Source organism: Carcharhinus amblyrhynchos, chromosome 30 (genome assembly GCF_965287045.1).
Source record: "Carcharhinus amblyrhynchos chromosome 30, sCarAmb.v2.hapA, whole genome shotgun sequence".
Lineage (NCBI taxonomy): Eukaryota > Metazoa > Chordata > Chondrichthyes > Carcharhiniformes > Carcharhinidae > Carcharhinus > Carcharhinus amblyrhynchos.
Window position 1 is genome coordinate 1,789,135 of NC_137353.1, and position 18,822 is coordinate 1,807,956.

The window sequence follows — 18,822 nt, forward strand, 5'->3', positions numbered from 1 at the left end:
AATGAAAGATTGGATGATATAGCGTCTTTCACTACACCCCAAACATTTCATTGAATCGCAGCAATTTCTGAAGGATGGTCATTGTTGTAATGTAAGGAATATAACAGCCACTCACAGAAAACAAATCCCCACAAAATCTCCATAATATGGACCAGATAATCTATTTTTAAAGTGATACTGATTAAGCAACAAATATTGGACAAGACAGCAGGGATAACACATCTCTGCTCATCTCCAAAAAGTGACGTGTGATATCTTAAAGCCACCTGAGCGAGTGGGCAGAGCCTGAGCACCTCTGACAGGACTGCACTCTGCCAGTACCCCGCTGGAATACCAGCTGAGATCTGTGCGCTCAAGTCTCTGCAGTGTGACATGAACCCACTAACCTCTGACTGGGAGATGGGTGTGCTGTACCAACTGAGGGATGGCAGGTACCCTGATTAGTATTAGATAGTTTCCCATCTGTCTTAAAACACAATTAAATATAATGAATTGTGCCAAAGGTGCACAGATAATCCTAAGGTTTTATGTTATGGATTTCTGTCAAAGGGAAGCATATTCAACGCTGGTGACCCAGATTAATGCTGGATTCATTTGTTCTTTCATGGGACATGGGTGTAGCTGGCAAGTTAGCAATTATTCACTGTCCCCCATTGCCCTTGAACTGAATGCCTCATGAAGAGTCAACTGCATTGTGGATTTTTTATCTGCAGCTAGTTCCAGTCACATGATACCAAGTTTCAGTGTTTCCCGTTATCCACAGAATGGGTTGGAGTCAGGGTGATTGATACACAGTGAGGAAGTGATTGATAACTCAGCAACACACCAGCTATCATTAGCTCAGCGATATTCTGTCCTCACAGCTGTGACCACATCTGGCAGCCATTTCTCTCTCTCCCACTGAGCTGGTTCCTTCGCACCCGAGAAACCCATTCACATTCCAGAACATTTTCAGAAAGGTGTTAATCGTTTGTACAAAAATTGCACAAGACCCATGCCAGCCATCTTAACAGTACTGTTCATGTCCCCTTTTCAAATAAAAGGCAGTTCTAGAAAATTCTATGCTGAGTACAGTCTATGGTTAAAGTTATGGCTAGGACATGCTTCTGACATGTGACTAACCTGTACATTTATATTATCTGTGTATTTTTGTCTCAGTGTAACACAACCACCTCTGAAATACATTATGCAAGACGTAGGGATATTCCTTTTGATATATTGTCACCTCTTTCATTTTTTTTGCTGATTTTCAGTCGAGCATTTTGTATTAAGAGATTATTTTATACATATAGAATTTAGAAATAGGAAGGGAGATGGTATAATTTGCTGGTTTATGTTATTGGTTAGAAGTGGTCTTGTAGCGTGGCCAGCAACATGCCTACCTCTGAATCAGAAGCACCATGTTCAAGACCCACTCCAGGGCCACCAAGGAAGGTCCATTCATAACAGCCAAACAGATTGATTATCAACTTGACACCAATAGCAGGCAGTAAAAGCTAGAGATAATCCTGGCCGTTGATGTGATAGAAAGGAATTGGAGCCTGTTGCAGCACTTTGTGCAACTCCAGACTGCAACATGCTTGTAATGTCCCTGGGGTTCAATCCCCCAATGGCAATGGGCAGCTGTTTTTGGGCTCAGAGCTTACAGGCTGCCTGGGGGATGAGGCTCTGTCCTTGAGATAAACAAGGCCTCACCTCACCCCCACACATTGCCTCAAGAAAGGACGGGGCACTGCCATGTGGGTCTGCGAGCAGGGGTGGGGGAGAGGTGCTAGGAGAGCAGAGGGTGAGGGTGCTGTCAGGGTAGGGGTAGTTAATTAATGCTGGTTTCATAAACAATTTAAAGGACAAGTGTAATATTTTCATTGTTGTAGCTGCTCCAAAATCAATGTGCTGTGAGTGACCCCACTGCCTCAACACAAATTAAAAATAAAATTCAGAAAATCCATACATTTGTGACCTGAATATATAATGAAAGATGGCATTAAAGACTTGACAAATGAGATAAAACGGCTGATATTACATGATGGTATTACATTAGTGACAGTCCTGTCATGGAGAGGGGTTCCCTTGACCAAAGTCTCTTGATGTCAATTAAAAACTAAGTTTGTTGATCATTCCCTGTGCAGCTTTTCCTTATCGAGGGTCAAATTGACGAAAGGAAAGTCATAGAAAGACGTAAATCTCTGTTACTTTAAGACATGTTTTTGGAAAAAGCAGAAGGAGTGCGCTGAGTTTCAGGCATCTAAAGCCTAATATCCTGGAAGCTCATTTGGCATCTCAGAAACTCCCACTGCTGCTGTGACATTTCTCTCAATCGGAACTCAGTATGAGTGGTACTCAGTGGGTAGCACTGCCCAAGCAATGTTGACCAAGCAATGGTAGCCATGGCGATTGGTTGAACCAGCCGATGTTAGTCACTTCTTTGTTCACAGATAGAGATATAAATTCTTGTAAAGCTCCTGCTAACATTGTTCACTGGAAAGTTTCCCAGAAGAGAACTCCCCTGCATCAATACACTCGGCTCCTGTTTGCTCCTTAATTTTTAACCACAACTGTTGGATCTGCATTCCCGCTGCCTCTCGCTTCCAGAGGCCAGGAATCTGTATCTGCTCGCATGGAGTGTGGGAGATAGTCAGGGACATGTCAACCATTCTCATCAGCTAAGCGCTGTTCCATCTTCCTGCCCCTTACTCAGTGAAAACAAGAGATTTAATATTAAGCTGTTTGGAATCCAAAGCCTTTCTCCATCTGAGCTTTGCATCATCTCAGCGTGAACTTTAAACAGTCGTGCACAATCAATTTGTAACAATACATCGGATAAATTAAGGTGGGTGTGATTAATAAGGAGCATATCAGTTGGTCTGTACAGCAGTCCAACCCAATCAGCCTTTGACAGTCTCTATCCGCAGATTCTGTAGATAACTGTGTCTCCTGGAAAGGTTATCTTAACCCATTCCCCAACACCTCTCCCATCACAGAATGATAACAACACTGTGGTTTAAGGCAGTAAATAGTCAGTTAAACATTTCGCTCTGTAAGCTTTTTCCTCTCTGTCAGAATTCCCACTCAAAGTGATTTGCATTTTGGGGGGGCGATGGCCCAGTGGGATTATCGCTAGACTGATAATCCAGAAACTCAGCTCGTGTTCTGGGGACCTGGATTCGAATCCCACCACAGCAGATGGTGGAATTTGAATTCAATAAAAATATCTGGAATTAAGAATCTACCGATGACCATGAAACCATTGATGATTGTCGGAAACCACATCTGGTTCACTAATGTCTGGGGCTGGGGCTCTTTGCTGAGGATGGTGAATTTTTGGAGTGATATTGTGTTATGGATCTCCAGCTCCTCACCGTCATGGACACTGACTTCACACGCTGCGTGACACGGTGCTCTCGCTGAAACATTCTCCCCAGCTATCCTCCTACATTAAGAAGGAGCAACTGCGCTCCCCCCCACCACCACCAGCCCTCCCAGCACTCCCTGCCACCTCCCTCTACCCCTCTCCAATTCCAAATAGTGCAATCCCCGATATCCTGCCGCTTTTTCTTGGTGAAAACCCCTCTCTGGTATTCCTCTCTTTGGTACTCTGCCAAAGCTTAACACAGTTCAGAAGTTTGAGGTGTTGGGAAGGAGCTGTTTGTGATTGGTTGGTTTGCTTGCAAAATAGCTCTCTGCTGTTATATTGATTGGCAACTACTTAAACCTATATCAAAAACATAACCCCTTTTGTAGAAAACATCACCCTGATACGCGGCTGAGTGAGGGGTGGCAGCCTCACATCCATCCATTAGATTAGTTACCTGGAAAAATCAGATTTTCTCCCCACCTGTGATTTCCAATGCTGTTCTGTTGGAATGCTGTTCCCTGCTGGGAATGCTGTTCCCTGTTTTGGACTGGTGGTCTGCGCTTTGGAGTGGTGTTCTTGCTGGGAATGGTGGGACACAGTCCAGGATTCCAAAGTGTTAAAAGTTTGCAAAGAGCCACAAGTCAAACCTCTGCTCACACAATCGCAGCGACTGAGCTCAGAGTTTTGACATATCACAGGATTGCCAATTGGGCTAGTGACATAGTTGGCAATGACTTCTCAAAACAAAAATAAGGGAAAGCTAAAAATAATACAGCAGTTTGTCAGAATTGTAAACACAAATAGGAACATGCTTTGGTACAACCTCTCAAAGAGAACTGCAGGATAAGTAAGCAGGAAATAGACAGAGAGCAGTGTAAGGAGCACGTATCCCAGTCACAGGGGTGAGGATAAGGGGATGAGTGTTAACGTAAGGGTTCTTTACATTTCCTGTTCTAATTTCAGCAGATGATTTTTTGCACCTTTCTCTGGGATTTGAGTGAAAATTACACCAGGAGGTTGGGGAACTTACACAGAGATTTTATCCCACAATAAAGATTATTACTTTAATGGGATTGAAACAGTTCACAGAATTGTTACCATGCGGAAGTTCAGCTCACTGTGTCTGCACTGACTCTCTGAATGAACAATTCACCTTGTGTCTTTTTCCTGCCTTCTGTAACCCTGTAGATTATTTATTTTCAAATAGCCATCTAAAGTCTTAAAGTCTATTAGTGTTACAAGTAGGTTTACATTAATGCTGCAGTGAAGTTACTGTGAAAACCTTAAACCTTTATCTTAAATGCCTCGCTTGAGGCTGCCTCCACCACACCCTCAGCCAGTGCATTCCAAACCTCTACCACTCACTGTGCAAAAATGTTTTTCTCACATCAATTTTGCTTATTTCACTAATTGCTTTAAATCTGGTCTCACTTATTCTCAATCCTTTCACGAGTGGGAGCAGTTTCTCCTTCTCTGTCCAGATCCCTCTCGATTTTGAACATCTCGATCAAATCTCCTCTGAGCCCTCTCCTCTCCAAGGAGAACAGTCCCAACCTCTCCAATCTATCCTCAAAACTGAAGTTCCTCATTCCTGGAACCATTCTTGTGAACTTTGTCTGCACTCCCTCCAATCACATCATTCCAAAGGTACAGTGCCCAGAACTGTACAAAATCCTCCAGCTGAGGCCAAACTGGTGTCTTATTCAAGTCCAACATAATCTCCTTGTTCTTGTACTCTATGACCCTGTTAATAAAGCCCAGGGTGCTGTATACCTTATTACCCCCTCTCCCAACCTGCCCTGCTACCTTCAGTGATTTACGCACATGTACATCCAGCTCCCTCAGGTACTGCACGCTCTTTAGAGTCATAGCCCTTTGTTTATATTCTCTCTATGTTCTTCCGACTGAAATGTATGACTTCACATTTCTCTGCACTGAACTTCACCTGCCACCTATCTGACCACTCCACCAACTTGTCTACGTCCTTTGGAAGTTCTACACTGTCCTCCTCACAGTTCACAATGTTTGTAAGTTTTGTATCATTCATAAATTTTGAAACTGTCCCCTGCACACCAAGATCTAGATCATTGATATATATCAGAAAAAGCACGAGTTCCAATACCCCTGAGGAACACCCCCCCCCCATTCCTCCACCCCAAAAAACGCCCGTTAACCACTACTCTCTGTTTCCTGTAACTCAGCCAATTCGCTTTCCATGTTGCTTCTGTCCCATTTGTTCACAAGCTGTAACTTATCTCTGCAGTGTGGTGCTGTATCGAATGCCTTTCGGAAGTCTATGTATACCACATCAGTATCTTTACCCACACTAACCCTCTCCATCACCTCTTTAAATAAACCTCTAGCAGATTAGTTAAACACTATTTTTCTTGAGGAAATTAATGTTGGCTCTCCTTAACTAACTCACACATGATTCTTTATTCTGTACTAAATTATACTTTCTAGAGGTTTCCCCACCACCAACTTTAAACTGATTGGTCTGTGATTACTGTGCTTATTCCTACACTCTTTTTGAACAAAGGCTGCAATTCTCCAGTCCTCTTCCAGCACCCCTGTGCCGAAGGAAGACTGAAAAACTATGACCAGTGTCTCCGCAATTTCCAGTCCTTCATCCCGCAATATCATTGGAAGCACTTCCTCTGATCCCAGTGCCTTATCCACTTTAAGCACAGACAGTTTATCCAATATCTCCTCCTGATCAATTCTGAATATTTCCAGTGACCAGGTTTCCTTGCCTGTCACCATGGACTGGGTAGTAAAGACCTTTCCTTGGTAAAGACGGGTGCAAGGTATTGATTTGATGGCTTGGCCAGGCCCCCAGCCTGTCTGAGTAAATCCCCTTGTTAGTCCCTCAGCAACCCTACTCCAGCTTATGCTATTCTATGCTTATACAAGGCTTTGCTATTCTCTTTTCATTCCCTCATCATCACTCTCTGCACCTTCTATATTCAGCCCAATTATAGATGGCATTTTCTACCTGAAACCTATCATAAGCACACTTTTTCTTCATCATCTCTGTTTCCATTTCTTTTGTCATCTGGGGAGCTCTGGATTTGTTTGCCCTACTTCTCCCTTTGGAGAGAAATACCTTGACTGCACCCGACTCATTGTTTCTTTGAAGATTGCCCATTAATCAGTCACCGTTTTTCCTTTGACTCCAGTTTATTCAGTTCAGATCCATTCCTCCCCCATTGAAATTGGTTTTCCCCTCGGTTAATTATCCTTACTCTAGATTGTTCTTTGTTCTTTTCCATATTCATCTGGCACCCTATGATACAATGAGCATTAAATATTCTCCTGCTGACATTGAATCTACTCAGCCCACCTCATTCCTAACAGCTAGGTCTAACACTGCCTCCTTTCTTGTTGGACTGGACACTTGCTGCTGTAGAAAATTCTCCTGAACATACTTAGAACTCATGTCCTCTATACCATCACTCTCCCTGCCTGTATTCAGATACTAAAATCCCCTAATATCAACTACTCTATAATGTTTGTATCTCTCTGTAATCTCCCTGCAGATTTGTTCCTCTACATCCTTCTCAGTAGTGAGTTGTCTGTAGACCACACAAAGCAATGTCATTGTTTTTGTTCCTTGCCAAATAGATTCTGTCCTTGAATCCTCTGGGACATCCTCTTTCTCCAGCACTGCAATGTTCTCCTTAATCAATATGCCATCCCTCCACCTTTCCTTCCTTCCCTGAATACTTTGTACCGTGGAACATTTAACATCCACTCCTGCCCTTCTTTGAGCCAGATCTGTATTACAGCCACATATTTTCACACGGTAATCCACAGCTCCCCAATGTTACACTGCACACTCCAAGCATTCAGACATACACAGTAACCCTCATTTAGACTATTACTTTCTCCCTTTCTCTGACCCTTCCTATTAACTTACCATTCTCTATTCCAGTGCACTGTGCACTGTAATATTCCTTACTGATCTTCTCTCCTGGTTCCCACAGCCCTGCCGTGTTAGTTCAAAACACTGGAGCTATACCTGCACCACTCGCAGTTCTGTTATATGTCGCCAGTCCAGTCTGTAGAGACACACACCGCCCCCCCCCGAGCCAACAATCCAAAACCCTCCCCTTTGCACCATCCTCCAGCTATGCAATAATCTGTTTTATCTTCCAGTTTTTGTACTAATTTGCACATGGATGTTGACTGTTTCCAACATCCAAATTCCCAAACAAATGGCAAGAAGGTTTTAAAGCATAATCGTTATGGAAGTGCAGGAGGAAAGAGCTTACGTTATTTTTCACAGTCAAAATCATAAATTGCTGATGATCAGAGCTAGAATGTCTGTTTTTATTATTCACGGATTGTGGGTGTCGCTGGCTCGATCAGCATTTATTGCCCATCCCTAATTGCCCCTTAAAAAGATGGTGGTGAGCTGCCTTCTTGAACCGCTGCAGTCCCTGTGGCGTAGGTACGCCCACAGTGCTGTTAGGGAGGGAGTACTAAAATTTTGACCTTGCAACAGTGAAGGAATGAACAAAACACTTCCACGTCAGGATGGTGAGTGGATTGGCGGAGATGTTTCAGGTTCCCATGTGCCTGATGCGCCATGCACTGGAGGCTGTGAGTTAGGAAGGGTCTTTCAAAGGAACCTTGGTGAGTTATAGCCATGTGTCTTGTATAGACTCTGCTGCCACTGTGCCCTGGTGGTGAACAGAATGAATGTTTAAGGTGCTGATCAAGTGGGATTGCTTTGTCCTAGATGGTACTGAGCTTCTTGAGTGTTGTTGGAGCTGCACTTATTCAGGGAAGTGGAGAATATTCCATCACACTCCTGACTTGTATCTGAGTCGACAGGCTTTGGGGAGTCAAGAAGCGAGTTACTCACCACAGAATTCCCAGGCTCTGACCTGCTTTGTAGCCACAATATTTATATAACTGACCCAGTTAAGCTTCCAGCTAAAGGTAGGGAATTTAGTGATGGTAGGGCTGATAAATGTCAAGAAAAGATTTTCTCTTGTTGATGATGTCTGTGACTTGCATGGCACAAATGTTCCTTTCCACTTACCAGCCCAAACCCTAATATTGTTCAGATCTTGCTGCATTTACATTTAATGGAGGGAAAGTCATTGGCATTCGGAGTGATCTGGGTATTTCTGTACATGAATCGCAGTAAATTAATATGCTGGTGCAATTAGGAAAGTAAATGCAATGTTAGTCTTTAATAAGGATAAGAACATAGTAAGAACATAAAAACATAAGAAATAGGAGCCCTTCGAGCCTGCCCCGCCATTCAATAAGATCATGGCTGATCTGTCGTGTCTCAGTTCCACATTCCCGCCCTCTCCCCATAACCCTTAATCCCCTCGCTTATCAAAAACCCATCAACCCACGTCTTAAAAATATTTAGCGAGGCAGCCTCCACCACTTCAACGGGCAGAGAATTCCAGAGATTCACCACCCTTTGAGTCAAGAAGTTCCTCCCCAACTCCGTTCTAAACCGCCCCCCCTTTATCTTGAGGCTGTGCCCTCTAGTCCTACTGTCCTTTCTGAGCGGAAAGAGCCTCTCCACCTCTATCCTATCCATCCCATTCATCATCTTATACGTCTCAATGAGATCTCCCCTCATTCTTCTAAACTCTAACGAGTACAAGCCTAGTTTATTCAGCCTCTCCTCATAGCTCAACCCCCTCAACTCCGGCATCAGCCTAGTAAACTTCCTCTGCACTCCCTCCAAGGCCAAAATATCCTTGCGTAAGTACGGCGACCAAAACTGCACACAGTACTCCAGCTGTGGCCTCACCAATGCCCTATCCAGCCGCAGCAAGACCTCCCTACTTTTATATTCAATCCCCCTCGCTATGAAGGCCAGCATCCCATTCGCCTTCCTGACCACCTGCTGCACCTGCAGGCTGGGTTTTTGCGACTCATGCACAAGGACCCCGAGGTCCCTCTGCACCGTCGCCTGCTGCAGTTTTTCGCCACGTAAGTAATAGTCCTTCCTACCATTATTCCTACCAAAGTGGATAACCTCACATTTGCCAACATTAAATTCCATTTGCCAGTTCCTGGCCCATTCGCCCAGCCTATCTAGATCCTTCTGCAGACTCTCCACACCCTCCGCACAATTTGCCGTTCCACCAATCTTGGTGTCATCAGCAAATTTCGACACCATACACTTGGTTCCCTCCTCCAGATCATCTATATAAATGGTAAATAGCTGAGGCCCCAGCACCGACCCCTGGGGCACTCCACTAGTCACCAACTGCCAATCTAAATAGCACCCATTGACCCCCACTCTCTGCCTCCTATTTGACAACCAATCGTCTATCCACGCTAATACCCTACCCCCAACTCCATGCCCCCTTACCTTCTGCAATAACCTCTTGTGAGGTACCTTGTATAAAAGTAGAGAAAACTTATTGCAATTTGGGAGGGCCTTGGTGAGACCATGTTTGGAATACTGTGAATCATTGAATGCCTACAGTGCAGAAGGAGGCCATTTGGCCCATTGAGCCAGCACCAACAACAATCCCACTCAGGCCCTATCCACATGTTTACCCTACTAATGCCCCTGATATAAAGGGGCAATTTAGTTTGGCCAATCAACCTAACAAGCACATCTTTGGAGTGTGGGAGGAAACCGGAACACCCAGAGGAAACTCATGCAGGCATGGGGAGGACATGCAAACCCCACACAGACAGTCACCTAAGGCTAGAATTGAACCAGGGTCCCTGGCACTATGAGGCAGCAGTGCTAACTACTGGGCCATCATAGGGCTCTGGTCTCTTTAGCTAAGGAAGGGCATAGTGAGCGCAAAAAAAATGCACTAGACTGATTGTAGGGATGAGGGAATTGTCATATGAGGAGAGACTGGGTCTATATTCTGCAGAGTTTGTGACTTACTTAATGAATTGAAGCAAAATGACCCTGCGACCATGGTGGGAGTGAACTCATGGCTCCAGATCCCAAGTCCAATAACGTCACCTCCTTGCCAGTATAACCATGTTCATAACTACAGGAGATTCTCCCTAAAGTCAACAGGTCTCAAACAGGAGATATTCAGAGGAAACACACAGACATTAACCACACAGCCTGAAAAGGGAATTAAAGCAAGAAGCTTTCCAAAGTGACAAAGCTCCCATTGAAATCATTAACACTTCTTCCCAAACAAATATTTTGAAAGTTCAATAAAAACAATAACAGAATAAAGGTATATCACTTCTAAATGATTTTCTCGAAAAAGTCTTCATCATTTCTTTTGCAGACTGAGGTAATAAGTTGCTATTTGGAGTTGATACAGGAACTGGTTCTTTAATTTTTTGGTTTCACATTGAGAAGATCTGAATGAGAGATCAAGAATATTTTGATGAATTGGGAGTACAAAGTTTAGGATGTTAATGAACACTTACTCGTTTTAAACACCCACGTCAGTGTCAGGCACTCCCAGGCTAGTAAGCTTGACAAATAAAAGCCCTCGCAACTCTGCCCTAGTCTATGCAGAGTTTATCACAATGCCACTGAGACAAATATATTTTTTCACAGCTTTGCAATAATTGACACAAATAAGAGACAGATTGTATTAAGTGTCTATGTCAACAAAGCAGGGTGTTTCGACTGCATATATTCATTACAGTAAGAAGCGTTTTACTAAAGCTAGAATCTGAAAGTGGGGATTGTGATTATCCAAATTGCATTGTTTGAGATGTTTTGCAGAAATCAGGTCTGTCAGAGTGTGCATGGAACAGAGGCTACCTTGAAGTGCTAATTTATTAAACCTCAATCCCTCTATGAGACAGAACTAGCTGTGAGCTCACAGTCTATTGCTGTACCTGGTGGATTGATGTGGAGATGCCGGTGTTGGACTGTGGTAAACACAGTAAGAAGTCTCACAACACCAGGTTAAAGTCCAACAGGTTTATTTGGTAGCACAAATTTTCAGAATGTTGTTGCTTCTTATGAAGTTTATTTATTTATTAGTCAGGCTTATATTAACACTGCAATGAAGTTACTGTGAAACTCCCCTAGTCGCCACACTCTGGCACCTGTTCGGGTCAGTGCACCTAACCAACACATCTTTCGGATTGTGGGAGGAAACCGGAGTACCCGGAGGAAATCCATGCAGACACAGGAAGAACATGCAGATTCCACACAGACAGTGACCCAAGGCTGGAACCAGACCTGGGTCCCTGGCGCTGAGAGGCTTCAGTGCTAACTGCTGTGCCACCATGCCACTCCTTCTTCTGGTGAGTGAAGAGTTGTGTTCACAAACAGGGCATACATAAATACAGACTCAATTTACAATGGTTGAAATGCAAGTCTTTATGGGTAATCAAGTCTTAAAAATACAGACAATGTGTGTGGGGAGAGGGTTAAACACAGGTTAAAGAGGTGTGTATTGTCTCCAACCAGGGCAGTTAGTGAGATTTTGCAAGCCCAGGCAAGTTGTGGGGGTTACAGATAGTGTGATGTGAACCCAAGGTCCCGGTTGAGGCCGTCCTCATGTGTGCAGAACTTGGCTATAAGTTTTTGCTTGGTGATTCTGCACTGTTGTGTATCGTGGAGGCCACCTTGGAGAAGGCTTACTGAAGATCAGAGGCTGAATGCCCGTAACTGCTGAAGTGTTCCCTGACTGGAAAGGAACACACGTGCCTGGTGACTGTCAAGCAGTGTCCATTCGTCTGTTATCATAGCGTCTGCATAGTCTCGCCAATGTACCAAGCCTCGGGACATCCTTTCCTGTAGTGTATCAGATAGACAACGTTGGCCGAGTCGCAACAGTATGTGCCATGGTGGATGGTGTTCTCACGTGAGATGATGGCATCCGTGTCGATGGTCTGGCGTGTCTTGCAGAGGTTGCTGTGGCAGGGTTGTGTGGTGTCGTGGTCACTGTTCTCCTGAAGGCTGGGTAGTTTGCTGCGGACAATGGTCTGTTTAAGGTTGCGCGGTTGTTTGAAAGCAAGAAGTGGGGGTGTGGGGATGGTCTTAGCAAGATGCTCGCCTTCATCAATGACATGTTAAAGGCACTGGAGAAGATGTCATAGCTTCTCCACTCCACAGAAATACTGGATGACGAAAGGTACTCTGTCTGCTGCGTCCCGTGTTGTCTTCTGAGGAGGTCGGTGTGGTTTTTCACTGTGGTGCTCTGGAACTGTCAATCGATGAGTCGAGCATCATATCCTGTTTTTATGAGGGCATCTTTCAGCGTCTGGAGGTGTCTGTTGTGATCCTCCTCATCTGAGCAGATCCTGTGTATACGGAGGGCTTGTCTGTAGGGGATGGCTTCTATAACGTGTTTAGGGTGGAAGGTGGAGAAGTGAAGCATCACGAGTTATCCGTGGGCTTGCAGTACAGTGAAGTGCCCAACACCTACTGCAAACCTCCAGCGCTGCATTCACACAACTCAAATCAAAACTGAGGGTTCCCATATGAACGGAATGGAATTTTTCAAAGTGAAACACACATTAACTGAAAACTCTGCTCCCAGTTTCGAAGATGTACAAATTTCTGAAACTGCAAAGATATGCAGCAACGCCCATTGGTGTTTGACTAGAGATTTGCCCTTGGCACTGATAAATTCAATTACTGAAGGGAAGGGGTGGAATTCCTACAGTACAAATACATGAATAGGATGGGAATTGAAGGATATGGTACCCGGAAGGAGAGGGGGTTTTAGTTAAGTCGGGCAGCATGGTCGGTGCAGGCTTGGACGGCCAAAGGGCCTGTTCCTGTGCTGTAATTTTCTTTGTTCTTTGTACAGAAGGAGACCATTCAGCCCATCAGACCTTCACCAACAACAATCCCACCCAGGACTTATCCCCATAACCCCGTCTACTCTGCTAATCCCCCTGATACAATCCCCCAACCTGACCCACATATCTTTGGACTGTGGGAGGAAACTGGAGCACCCAGAGGAAATCCACGCAGACACGGGGAGAACATTCAAACTCCACACAGTCACCCAAGGTTGGAATTGAATCCAGTTCTCTGGAGCAGTGAAGCAGCAGTGCCAACCACTGTGCCACCGTGCTATCCCTTAGTAGCAGCAGGGTAACTAACCAGGTTATCTGAATAAGAAAACTTTGGATTCATTATCATTTTCTCAAAAGATCTTAGGAAGTCCAAAGATGTACATGTTAGGTGGATTGGCCATGTTAAATTGCCCCCTAGTGTGTGAAGGTTAGTGGTTAGCAGAGTCAATGTGTGGGGTTATGGGTATAAGGTGGGGACGCTGGGCCTGGGTAAGATGCTCTGTTAAAATATCAGTGAAGACTTGATGGGCTGAATGGCCTCCTTTTGCACTGTAAGGATTCAATGAAAGCAATAACTAGAAAATAAAGATCGCCTCAGTGCTCTCAATAATGAGCCATCACCAACATATGCAAATGTTAAAATCAACTTCTCAGAAGTCAGCACAATGCAGTATTCCTTATTCTATATCGATTATGGGATGTGAATGTGGGATGCAGAGAACAATAAAAAGCGACTTACACGGATTTAGTTCAATCCTGGAATGCTTATTGAATCTCGTTGTCGGACAGCTGAGCCTTGAAATGGAGAATTTCTCTTTAACTTGCTTTTTTGTATTTAATAATGCTGCGTTTCTTTATTCCACTGCCTTGCCATGAATTCCAAACAGTTCAAGGTATATTTGTTTAATTTGGTGATCGCTAGCATTGGGAACAGAATAGAAATACCAGCGACTTTGCAGCAGTTTGTGCTGTTTGATCACTGCATGTGGTATCATATGACAGGTAATGTAGTCTAGTAACATATTTCTCAATACATTCCTGGGAATCATACACTATGAAAATTGGACAGGGAATAACAGCATGTTAATAATGCATGCAGTATATGCTGTACTGAGAATCCAGACGCCGTAATTAGGCACTGTGATATTCTGAGAGGGTCAAAGATTACATATTGGTGCTGTCTACATATAATACCCACTAATCTGCTTCTGGAACGTCAAACTCCATCCCAACCATTATTTGTTACAAGCAATATTTTGTCCATTGGATGTCTTATGGCACAGTGATGGAATTCAGAACTCACGCACAAATAAAAACTATCAAGTTACAGAAGTGATAATCAAAAGTTCAATACCAGGAAAAAGAATGCTTTATTTTGGTTTAAATGTGAAAAGTGATGTTGAACGTAATCTCTTATATCTTGACTCATTATAAAATCTATTAAAACAATTTGCATTCGGAATGAGGTGATGGAAATTATAAATCAATATCATTGAGTCCGAGTACAATGCAGCATGTCCGTTACTCAATATTCTGTCATGGAGGAAGAAAATTAAAGAGGATTTGGATTTCTGTGTGTTGTACAATTTTAGTCTGATGCCTGTCATTTGGCCATATCAAATAACACCCACCATCCCAGCTGTTTAATGAACTATAACTGTAAGAAATTCAATTCCATCTCGCATCCAAAATTACACCTCATACAAAATTAACAATAACTAGGTAATTTACCACTGTAATCATATCCAGTCAGCTGCCAGCTGAAGGTACCGGCTGCACCTTTTCAATTCTCTCAGACTTTAAATTGAACTGGAATCAAGAATTGCAGCTTTATGATCCGCATTACGGTTTTCATTTCATTATTTGTCTACAATTCCCCAGGTGGTAATCTGAAGAAACTGGGGAAAAGTGGTCAGCACTGCTGCCTCACAGCGCCAGGGACACGGGTTCAATTCTGGACTCGGGTGACTGTCTATGTGGAGTCTGCATGTTCTCCCTGTGTCTGCACGGGTTTCCTCCGGGTGCTCTGTTTCCTCCCACAGTCCAAAGATGTGCGGGTTAGGTGGATTGACCATGCTAAATTGTCCCTTAATGTCAGGGGGACTAGCTAGGGTAAATGCATGGGGTCATGGGGATAGGGCAATGGGGGTATTGTTGATTGCACAAGCTTGATGGGCTAAATGGCCTCCTTCTGCACTGTCGGGATTCTATAAGAGACTGCAGATTGCCTGGTTCCCAGGCACGTGCAGCAGTAGTTGTCATGAATGTAGTTGAAAGTTATGGCCATTCATTTTTTAACTCACACCTGCCTCATACTTTGATGTTTCCTTTTTGTGATTTCTGTAGTGGTGCCATGTATCTTCTTCAGGCTGTCAGAATATTCCTGACAGTTGCTGCAAATCTCTGCCCAGGGATAACACCTGGAATTCTTCACCAAGCCTCCTGCTTCCCTTCTTTGGGAATGACACTTTCCCCCTTGTACAAACTCTGAGACTAATCGTGTTGATGACCCCAGCTAACTTGTGAAATGAAGCGGTCACTCTTCACCAGACAGCACACATCTACTCTCCCTCTAGCTGCTTTCCACTCCATACAATAGGTGGCAGTGACAGTAAACAACCCAGCTGTGAATATTTTAAAGGGTAATCAATTCTCTCTATCTGTAACAATGCCTCAGTATCATATTCTTTCATTTTTATTCCATCTCTGACTTACACCAAAAACAACTGAATCCAGCATTCCTCAGCCAATTTTGTAGAACCCCCACAGAGCAGAAGGAGACCATTTGGCCCATCGAATCTACACTGATCTCTGAAACAGACCTACCCCTAGCTCTATCCTTGTAATCCCACGCATTTATAGTGACTAATCCACTTCACCTACATACCTTTGGACTCTAAGGGCAACTTAACATGGCCAATCCACCCAACCTGCACATCTTTGGACTGTGGGAGGAAATCCAAACACCTTAAGGAAACCCATGCAGACACGGGGAGAATGTGAAGACTCTGCACAGACAGTGACCTGAGGTCAGAATATGAACCTGAAACCCTGGTGCTGGGAGGCAGCAGTGCTAACCACTGTGCCACCGTGATTGTCAAATGTATAATGAACGATTGCACACTACCAGAGCTTCAGTAAGCTGTAATGACTTCATTCAAAAGTAATACATAGAACAATATCTATATGGATGAAACCTTAATGAGGCAAAGAAACAAGACACACCTTGAAATCTGTATTTGCAGAATTACACACACAGACATCACTAATCTGATTTTGTTGAATTTCAACAATCTCACACTTGCAGCTGAGTTACAAGGATATTATTGGAGAATTACTTTGGTCTGCTGCCAGTATTTTAATATTCCAAATACAATGTGTGCATCTTTAATACTTGGTTATTGTGTCATCTACAAAAATTGTTTACAAATGATCACAATTGCCCAAGAGATCCTGGCAAATAATTTCAATCACATAAATCAAAAAGATACAGAAAGCACTGTAGCTGACAGAGAATTGATGTGAATTTTAACCCTTACATTTCTGCTGGAAAGTGAATATTCAACCAAGTTTAAACTGAATTTCCATCACTGTCCTCCACTGAAGTGAATACTTTAGACTTTTGAACTAAAATGTAAATCCTCTAAATCTTTCACAAAGCAGAAAGTTCCATCCACTCTCTCTCATTTCAAACGCTGTGCGCTAAGAAGAAACTGGCAACCATGGAATTCTACATGTTGTCCATTATGCTTGGTGTTGTTTCGCTGTGGTTTGCCATTGTCTTCTGCAGGTTCTGGTTGTCTAGGAGATGCTGACCGCCTGCCAACAAGCAGATTGCGCACACACTTTCCAGACCATCAAATCCTGGAGTAGGACTCAGGTTCCGAAGCTGATAGGAGGATGCTATCACAATCCCACAAAATCTACTACAACGTCCCTGTGTCTGCTTTCTGATCACATACAAGAAATGACAGTCATGAAGGAATATCAGCTATCCTTCAAAACAGCTGATGTGGTCAGCTGAAATAGATCAATGTACCACTTAGTAGCTTCTCGGACCTTAATTTTAGAGACTTGTTCTACCCAATAACTGGAAAATATTTCTATTTTAAGAATTTCAGTAGATTTCAGGCACTTGGCCAGTTTTAGTCTAATTAACCACAGGAAAAGCCAGATGTTATCCAGACTCTCATTGCTCGTCACCCTCTGTTTTGGCATCAGTGATCTCGGGAGATGATGGACTGTGCCCAGGGTGTGTGCGACTTCTGTACTGAGCATCATTTGCTGAGACTGCATCTTAGTGCTGGCAGACTCTGCTCCAACTATATTTCCTTCAGAGATTTAACCCATTTGATGTAAACAGGGCTATGATCAGGTAATGCCGCAATGAGAGACTGTTTATATAAAATTCCTGTAGGATTACTGAGTTAATGCAGTGTCTCTAACGCTACTGAGACACACACACTCCTGGGAGGTCCACAGATTGATCCCTCTCCTGTGGTAAGTTACTGAACTCAGCCGGAGCAATGGAACAGATGCCACAATTAACCTCAACCCATCAAGCACAGGGAGGAGAAGAGTTACTCTGGATTCACTGCTAACTATGGACATCAATGGAAAGTGCGTGCGAATAACAGTGAGGGGAGAATACCAGGGGAAATGGGATTTATAATAAAGCTTTCCCTTCCTCCCTACTGAGAGGCCATCTACTATCCATGGGTCAGAGCGTGTCTTCAAGAAAAGATGAAAGAAAATGCTGACACGCTGCTCCTTAGTTTATTCTGAGGTCAATGCAACTAGATGGCATGGAGAACGACAAGAAGTGAAATACCTTCACTAACCAACTATAATTACTAATGCCACTGTCCTCCATTTCAAACACTAAACATACATTAATGCCTCGCCTAAACAGGGTGAGTGCAAAAAAATTCACCTCAGCTTAATACCTAGCTGGAAGAATAAAATTTCAGATACATTCCTGCACCCTCACAGTGCACAATGTGCAACACAGAATCACAGCACTACTGCATAGATACATTCCAGTCCCATTTCAATCACTTACACATGGCATCAGTCGATTCATGCTCCACTTACAGTCCCCCTTGCCATTCAGGGTGTCAAATTAGTATGAATGACATTAAAATCTCTCTAACAAATAAATCAAGACTGGCAGAGAGAATTGTTCAGGATTATCTTCTGCTCCTTGCATTTTCAAACTACGCAGATCGTTCCCAGCAACAAGAGAGACTAATGAGGTGAATTCAACCCCACAAGCATCAAGAGTTAAAGGCAAAATAAAAGTGAACTATTTACCTTGCCGAGTGCTTGCTGAGAAACAACTCGCATTCACCGGAGACGCTGCAGGAATGAATGGAATCAGTAGCTAAGACAGATCAATAGGAGGTTGTATGGGAAATCAGATGTGAGATGATTTCCTGTACTGTGTGAAAGCCCCACAGCAATGCAGAATGGGAGGAGGAGGCTATTTTCTTATCCTCCGTCGGTTAAAATTGCCTGTGTCACATGATTTGCTCCTTTACACAGCTCAGTGGATGCTGTGTTCCGACTGGAACGTCTCATTTTAAAATGGATCTGGGTGCCAGAGTCCTAAAAATAAACACAAGTAATTAAACCTCTCAATTTGCTGATCCAGTCCTTATTTGAAAAAAAAATTGCACGGTTGCAAGACTGAACCAACTCAATCTCTGACCATTTTCATCTTAAAGAAAACT

General features: G+C 43.5%; 1 protein-coding gene across 1 annotated transcript in view; it reads right to left on the minus strand.

Moving 5' to 3' along the window:
• Positions 1-18,474, minus strand: part of LOC145360159 (rap1 GTPase-activating protein 1-like) — a 503,018-nt gene extending 484,544 nt beyond the window's left edge. Inside the window, exon 1 of the mRNA XM_080215160.1 lies at positions 18,404-18,474. The gene's annotated coding sequence lies outside the window, so the exon portion shown is untranslated. The remainder of the gene's footprint in view (positions 1-18,403) is intronic.
• Positions 18,475-18,822: the final 348 nt, after the last annotated feature.